The 8541-nt window shown below is 37.5% G+C and overlaps 1 protein-coding gene across 1 annotated transcript in view; it reads left to right on the plus strand.

Moving 5' to 3' along the window:
* The window catches only part of fbln1 (fibulin 1), a 40162-nt gene that overhangs the window by 14140 nt on the left and 17481 nt on the right, over window positions 1–8541 (plus strand). The window lies entirely within an intron of this gene.

Here is an 8541-nt window from a genome sequence, read left to right on the forward strand (position 1 = left end):
ACTCTTGCATGTTCCCACAGAGGGCACCATAACTGGCATTATGCTAATGAAAATGATGTTTCTTTCTCTGCATGTCATGCACGGCAAGTGAAACTCACACGTCTTTTTCTCTTTGTGGCTCTGTTCTGTCCTGTTCTGTTTCTGCCCACCCCCCAATTCCCCATTCTTTTTTTTTGTTGTTGTTGTTGTTGTTTGTTCTTTTGCAGTCGATGTGAACGTTTGCTTTGCAATGAATCTGTCGAGTGCCTGACCATGCCCCTGAGAATAACCCACTACTACCTCACCTTCCCTACCAACATTCCTGTCTTCACCAATATCTTCCGCATGGGCCCCGCCCACACCATCGCTGGCGACGATATCCAGATTGTTATTACTGATGGGAACCAAGGCGGTTTCTTCAAGACAGAGCGGACAGTCACTGGCGGCATAATGTCGGTGGCAAAGCTCATTAACAAGCCTCAGGACTTTGAGCTGTCTGTGGAGCTGAAGCTGCGTCGCTATGGCACAGTTACCTCTTACTTGGCCAAAGTGCAGGTGTTTGTGACTCAGGAAGAGCCAAGAGTACCTTATAATCCCCTCCTAGAATAAACGCAAGAGTGGATTAGAGTTAAACTTGTTACTATACTTTTTTTTTTTTTTTAAAAGCATCATATTTGAAACCAATACTTATGGAGAAACAGAGAATTGGTGGAAAAAGCCTGTGTGGTGCAATGATAGTAAAGCCTCTTAATGCATTGTAGATAATTATAAACTGCAATACACACATGGGTACAGAACATACTAAAGAGGCAGTTTATAAGACAGTTTAAAAAGTCTTAAGCCTCCCTTTATTTCCATTATATATTGCCAGAAAAATAAGAAATAGTCTCATAAATTAAACTTCTGAATAGATGAGTGAAAATACAGTGACTGACATAAAAACAGTTTGTACAATTCTAACAAGCTTGGAAGGCAATATTTGGCATGGTCAACCAAATTCCTCACCCCTTGTTGTAAAACTATCATGTCATTTTTTTTAAGTAGTGCTCAGGAATATTTCTCCAAGCCTCTTGAAAGACATTTTAAAGCTCTTCTTTGGGTTTTGGCTGCTTTTTTCCCCCCTTCCTGTCAAGATGATCCCACTTTGATGGAATAAAATTCAGGCTTAGGCTCAGGGGAGGATTCATATCTTCATAAGACTTGATACCACTGATTTTTAGTCCAATTCTAATGTCATTTGGCATACCTCAGCCTTTTTTCCTTGTTTTAAGTAAGACTATTTGACAACCTCCCATCCTTGGAGACCATTTCTGCTGAAGCTTCAGTGAACAGTACATTGACCGAAGGTCCAGATGCATCTTCTAGGTTCAGTGTCAGACTTGTGTGAGATTTTCCCCCTATTTTTTAAGCAATATCATTTATAGATACGATTAATCTGCTGTTTTCTTTGTTTTGTTTTAGATCTATCACACTTGTCCAGTGTCCTCTATCTATCTATACACTCTGCATACCAGGCTGATGTATCTGAGTTTACTTACTCATTCAGAATTGCTTTTGATACAAAAATCTGATTTTATGCATGTCAAAATTTCATTGTTGGCATCGTCTTTCAAAGCAACTAAAGAAATGACAACACATAAAATGCCTACAACATGCTAATAAAAAGTTCCTATTTAAAATTTCTATCACCAAGCACCACAGCACTGGTTTATCAATCTGGTGGTGAAATTTTCAGTGTTAAATCTCATTGACAAACTAAAAAAAAAAAGGAAAATTCATTAGAAAATGCTGACGTACTGGACTGGACTGAAAAATAAATGAAAAAGCAGCATATGGTCAACGAACAACTTTGAAAATGTTTCATAAAGCATGAGAAATATTGCCTGGCACTAAAAGATAACAAGCGAGTACATTGCTTGGAAACCAAACATAAAAAAAAATAAGGGATGGGTCAAGACTTCTGCACAGTACTATAAATATAAGCATAAAGAATGATTTGTGTCTTACTCTTGCTGTTTTACAGTTTAAAATAGATAAAGTATGACATCAATTTACAGTCTGGGTCTCCCTGAATGCATGTTAAACAGAACACATATTTGTTTCACTCAACCCAAAGAGTACACTATAACTTACAAAAATGAACTTTTTGACATTAAGCTTCCCATTAAGAAGCTTAAATGAAGTCCAAGTGAATGTATTTTGCCTTTTATTTCTTTTTTTTTTAAGTAAAGCATTGTCAAAGCCACTACTGTAGGTGGCGTTCTAGGTTAGGGCAAGTCAGAAAATGGTAACAACCCACAAATGCCTACAAGTGGGTGTAATTTGATGATGGTTGCATGATAAAGTCTGACATGTTGCAGTATTTTATGGTTTATGTGTTGGATGAACACTTTTCTATTAAAACTGAAATAGAAATAACACATGTTCAAGTCAAAATCCAGTTCTTGATAATAGTGCATTGTGGGGCTTTAATCAAATGCAGCAAAGGGAGCAGTTAGGATGTGAGGCCAAGGCACAGCTGTAAGCATGAAGATTTCCCTCACATAGTTTCGTGTTACTTGTATTCCAGTAGTTTCGGTAGTCGTGCGCGCACAGTATTGCACATAATTGAACTTAGAAGTGTTTTCTGTGATCTATTTCAGAGTAGACAATGAATGAGAAACATCCGAGGTCTTTTTTAATACTGATATGAACATTAGAGAATAAGGGGATTTAGAAGAAATAACACTTTTATGATTAATTTTAAGATTCACAGCTACAGTGATTTTTATAAGCAAAAAAAAAATGTCTGTAGATAAATGTATAAAAATCTAGATTACACTTTTAAGGTAAATCTTTGAGTTATACACAGCACTATCAGCGCATGACTTTAACTTTCACCACTTATAAAGCAATTCTACATCTGCAAATTTCCGTCATAAACCAGACTGAGTCTAATGTATTGCAACTCCTACTTCCCAACTATCAGTTAGTGCAGGCCACATTTACATCTTTCTGGGTCAGACATTTTTTGTGCCCATCTCTTTAGCTTCCATTAAATTAGGGCCTTAATGTGAAATGCACAGATTTCCACTGCATACTGTGGGTGTAAACCCCAAGGCAGACAGATAATCCAAATGAAGGCTGAGTAAGTGACATGCGATGGGATGCAGTGGTAAAGAGGGGAGAAATGTGCACCAGTCGGAGAGAGTATAAATAGTTTGACATGCTGTGAGCCTGCTGCCCGAAGGCTGCGGCTTTTAATAACTGTAAATTCAGATGTCCTAGGTTCCTCCTGTCCTGAGCTGTCAGGCTAGTAAGGATGGACTTGGTTCCTGGTGGGGATATCCTTAAAATAAGAGCGGAGTGGTGCGCAAGAGTTTTTTCCTCTCCTTTGACATTGAGTTATGGGGCTCTGGGCTCTGGCCGGTGGTCTGAACAATTTGTGGTACAGCAACATCACCGCGCACAAAATGAATGATGCCCTGCAGTGTTTGTGTTGGGACGTTATCAATGTGCCGACTATAAATAATAATTACAAAAAAATATATAAGGCCCTACGCTTGACCAGAGCACTTTCATCCAGAAAGTCTGTTTTTCTTTCTGGTCTGAAAGTATTGGGGTTTTTCTCATGGGCTGGGCCATGTGAGGCATGGCGAGATGAAGAAGACGTGCATATGTTCATGTGGCTGTGGGTAATAGATACACAAACGGCACGGACGGGTATAAAACTGCACATAGAGGCATTTTAGGTGCAGATTTGTGAACATGAATGAGTTGCAACTACCTTCACTCACTGCCTCTGCTTTGTACACTGTAATAAATGTCCGTAGATTTTACGGTAAAATATTGTCAAACTATGACAGTAAAAACCTGTAAATTAAAAAAATGTTTAATGCTGTTCATTTGAAATTATATCAATGTAAATAAAATAAACAGGAAGGACTGACAATTTTACATATTTTCTTTGTAGAAAATACATTTCATGACAATAAAACTTCCTAAAATTGCTTTTTAAACAGAATATTTCTGTAATATTAATTCCAAGAAAAAACTGTACTTTTTACATTATCTTTCTGTATATAGTACAGATATATACTGTTCCGTGGTTTATTGTGAAATATGTCTGTTGGTAATACGGTAACGTTTTGTTAAACTAGAATGGTAAAAAACTGGAAACTAAAAAACAGTTTTGTACTGTTAATTTAAAATCAAATAAATGTAAATAAAATAAACATGAAAGACTGACAATTTCACAAGTTTTTTTTTTTTTTTTAAAAATTACATTGCATTACAGTAAAAAAAAAATGCTTTTCAAACTGAACATTCCCATAATAATAAATCCAAGAAAAACCTACACTTCTAACTAACTCTTCTTGTAAATAATACAGTTATACACAGTTATGTGGTTTGCTGTAAAATATGCCAGTGGTTAATATTGTAAAACTATTAAGGTAAACATCTGTAAACCAAAAGCAGTTAAATTCTGGTCATTTTAAATTATATAAAAAATAAACTGTACAAAAGTGTAAAATTTACAATTTAAGAAAATACAATGCACTAATAATCCCCAGAAACTGCTTTAAAAAAAGTTTTATACAATATTGATTATAAGAAAAAACATGTACTTTTAATATGATCTTTCTGTAATCCATTGTACATTGTTACATGGTTTACAATCACAGTGATTTTATGGTAAAATTGTTTCAATTGAAGACAGTTCAGAGCATGACTGTCATCAGTCATGGCAAGTTTGGTAGATATCAAAGGTTTAATGGCTTGGTTAGAGGTACTTCCTGTTTCATGGTGTTTGACCACCATTCTCCATGGTTACCTTTAGCCTTGTAACTTGAGTTTTGTTAATGGGTCATCATGAAATGGTTTGACAAATTTTGGAATAGTTTCAAATGTTTAGGATCATTTGCTGAGGAGGATGATCCTCTACTGTGGAAAAAACCCCACTTCCTGTTGTAAGTGGGCTGGGCCTGGGCTGGGCCTGGGCCTTGACCAGTGATGGTCATAACAATATGTTCAGAACATAGACTGTGTATGAAAGATGGACGGAGCCTTCGTTGGTTAAAAGTGAAGCCTATGCTGAAGTGCACAAAAATTGCAATTCCCCCTTCATCCGCTAGGGGTTGGCTGCAAAACAGAGAAAATGACCATAGATTCCCATGTTAAAAACACCAACTTCATAGCGGGAATAAATATGTTTACAGCCTGGTTCACAAATCCATTTTCGGTTAATAGGTCAGGTTTAACTTCATGACAACTGTGGGGGGAGTGAATTTTTTTCACTCGCCGATTTAAAAGTAATTTAATCTCGAAGTTCAGCATATTTAAGGGTGTGTCCTTTTGATTGACAGGTATCCAACCTCCTGCTTCAAGTAAGAAGAATGTAGAACAACCGCGGTTTTTAGCCAGTTAACAACGTGACTTAGCTTTAGCCTGCTTACCTCTGTTAGCTGGTTACCTCTTGTTATCTCCACGTTAGCTCTTAGCTACAGAAAGCTCTGAGTTTGCTCGATGTCAATCATCCACCATGACGTTCACAGCCCCCCCCCCCCTCTCAGCTCAACCTCTTTGCCCAGTTAGTCTGAGTATGTATGGGATCTTCAAGGGAAACAATATATCTTTTCTGATACTATTATGTCAGATGCATAAAATTTTGAATTAAAAAAATATTTTATTAATTATCCAAATAACAGCCAGCATAACTGGCCCAAATCAAGGGATTACATTTTCTAAGTAAAAATAATAAAAATACTTTATGCATTTTCTTGAGAATACTGAGTTATTTAACATAGTTAATGTTTAAGGATCTCTAATTAGCTTTAAAAATTCAATTTGCACGTATGACACACACATATGATAGTAAAAAAGACAACCTAATAAAGTGTTTTTTTCAAGTAGGATCACGAAATCATTTGACAACAAAGCGCCCAAATTTGAACTGGCCAATCATCGTACTGCATCTAGCTCCGTTACCGGAACAGTCTAACGTTTGATAGAGAGAGAGAGAGAGAGATCGCGCGCGAGCCTGCAGAACCGAGACAGTAGTTTCGCGTATTTACTTTGGAAGCAGCAGCTCGCTTGTGTGCACTAATGGACTGAATTAACGGTTTCATGGATCATGTGGGTTTTTCCTACGGCTTAACACGTCTTCTGCTGACTGCAAAAGCCAACTCGTATCTTTTCACTGACTGCACTCACGGACGAAATTTGAAGCCCCTCAGCAACGCAAGTCTTCGAATAGGTAAGCATTTATTACAGTTGGAGTGGGTTATCTTTTGTTTAGAATATGCAGTTTTTATTTTCTAATTTATTTGTTTGTGGTAATTGAGTCAGCTTCAAGCTTAACATGGTTAGTATGAGCATTTCGTGCTGTATCTTTCACTTAGCATAAACTTTTTTCAAAATTAAACCGTGAAAACAGTCAGTTAATGTTTAAATGTATTTTCAGTAAAGAAATATATGTTTGAGATTTTTTGTAGAAGTACTTGTGCCTTTTTCATACAGGTGGTGTAGACCTCCCCGCCTTTTTTACATGTTAAAGTCCATGTTAGTTAGCAAGACAAACTTATAGTAGGTACTCCATTGGTGTGCTTAAATACTTAACATGTATCCCTGTAACATATGTGGAGAATCATCTACGTCTGTGAAAGCATATGTTTTGCACTGCAAACTGCATCGCAATGAGCCCCGGTGTATTTTTAAATGCGTTGTTACAAGCTGTAAGCAGGTGTTTACGCAGGTGTTTACCTCATATGCAGCTTTAAAGTCTCACTTCTATCGTCACCACACTGGTTCCACACCAGCTTATACAGATATGACCCTAACAGGACTGAAATGTACAGTTTCACTTTGTGAACGGCAGTTTGAGGGCACTAAGGCTTTGGTTGCTCACTTAAAGGAGCACATTGATGGGGGACATCATGTGCCATGCCCAGTGAGAGGTTGCCAAAAAATGTTTGCAGTCAAGTCTTCACTCACCTCCCATATGTCCAGAAAACACAAATATTATTTAGAAAACATTATTTGTGGTGGGCCACTTAAAGATAGTCAGTCAGAAAGCCCCACTACAAGTGGAATGATACAGGAAGCTGCCAGTGTTTCAGATGCTGAGGTCCCTGTTGGGAATGAGCCTAATTTCAGTGATATGTATCTCAGAAATGTATGTATGTTTTACATGAAACTACAGGGACAACATCTTTTACCAGCATCTACAATTCAAATCATTGTTGAAGAAATGCAGAATATGCACGAATTGGGACAAATGTATGCTTTGAATAAGCTAAGATCATGTCTAAAAGATTTGTCAATTTCAAATGATGACATTGTGAAAATCTGTGACACCATTAAGCAATCAGACTTGTTTACAGCTTGTCACACAGGACCCATGAGAACTACTTACTCAAGAGCCCGCTGCTTTAAAGATGTGTTCAAATATGTTGAGCCCAAAAAGGTACTTTTAGGCCGTGATGAAAACAGGACAGAGATTACACAATTCTGAACAGGCGCATAAAGCAGTTTAGTTACAAAGGAACAGATGCTTCTTCCAAACCATGTGAAGTCAGTTCCAAAACCCAGAAACTTAGTGGACAAGCTGTTCAGAACTGGAACTTTTTAAGACTTTTACCACTCATAATTGGTGACAAAGTGCAGAACTCCCAAGATAATGTGTGGCAGTTAACTTTGCAGCTAAAGGACATTGTCGATTTAGTATGTGCTCAGCAGATTTCTGAAGCACAGGTCACCTATCTGGATGTTCTTATCCAAGAATATCTGGAAACCAGAAAGGCATTGTTTCCAAATGTCAACTTGAGACCTAAGCACCACTACCTACGGCATTATCCAGGGCTGATACTGAAATTTGGCCCTCTCATCAGGCTATGGACTATGCGTTTTGAGAGCAAACATAGTTACTTTAAAAGATGTGCCAGACATTTGAAAAACTTCAAGAATCTGTGTTTGACTCTTTCAGAGAGACATCAAATGTTTCAGGCTTACCTCTCTGCTGGGTTGGCGAGTCCTCCAGCTATGCAAATGAAAAATGGCTCACCATTTTACTCAGAGCTTTACAGCGAACAAGTCAAAGATGCCTTGCTACATTTTGACTTTACTGAAAGAAATACAAGAATTCCAGTGGATATACAGTACAATGGACTAAATTACAGAAAGGGTCAGTTTCTTGTCACAAAGAATGACGAGTCTGTGGAGTTTGGTGAAATTCTGCTCATTTTTGTTAAAGATGACTCTGCAATTCATTTTCTTATGCGAGTGTATGATGTAGAACTTCTCTCACTGTACCATATGTATTCAGTTAAACATTGCACTGGGAGACTGGAATGCAAAGTTATCAGTGAGCTAGCTGACATGTGGCCATTGTCATCTTATGTAAAAGATGGATACCAAATTGTTCCACTAAAGCACAGCGTTTTGTCACACTAAATACCTTGATGCCAAATGAAAAAGTTTTTTGGTGTCTCAACAGATATGGCGGAATCACAGGTGTTGAGGAAGATCAGCGAAAAAATAAAAGAGGTGCTTCAAGACCTTCCAGATGAATCTGTGAAGCCAATA

The sequence above is a fragment of the Telmatherina bonti genome (genome assembly GCF_933228915.1).
Source record: "Telmatherina bonti genome assembly, chromosome: 2".
NCBI classification, from domain to species: domain Eukaryota; kingdom Metazoa; phylum Chordata; class Actinopteri; order Atheriniformes; family Telmatherinidae; genus Telmatherina; species Telmatherina bonti.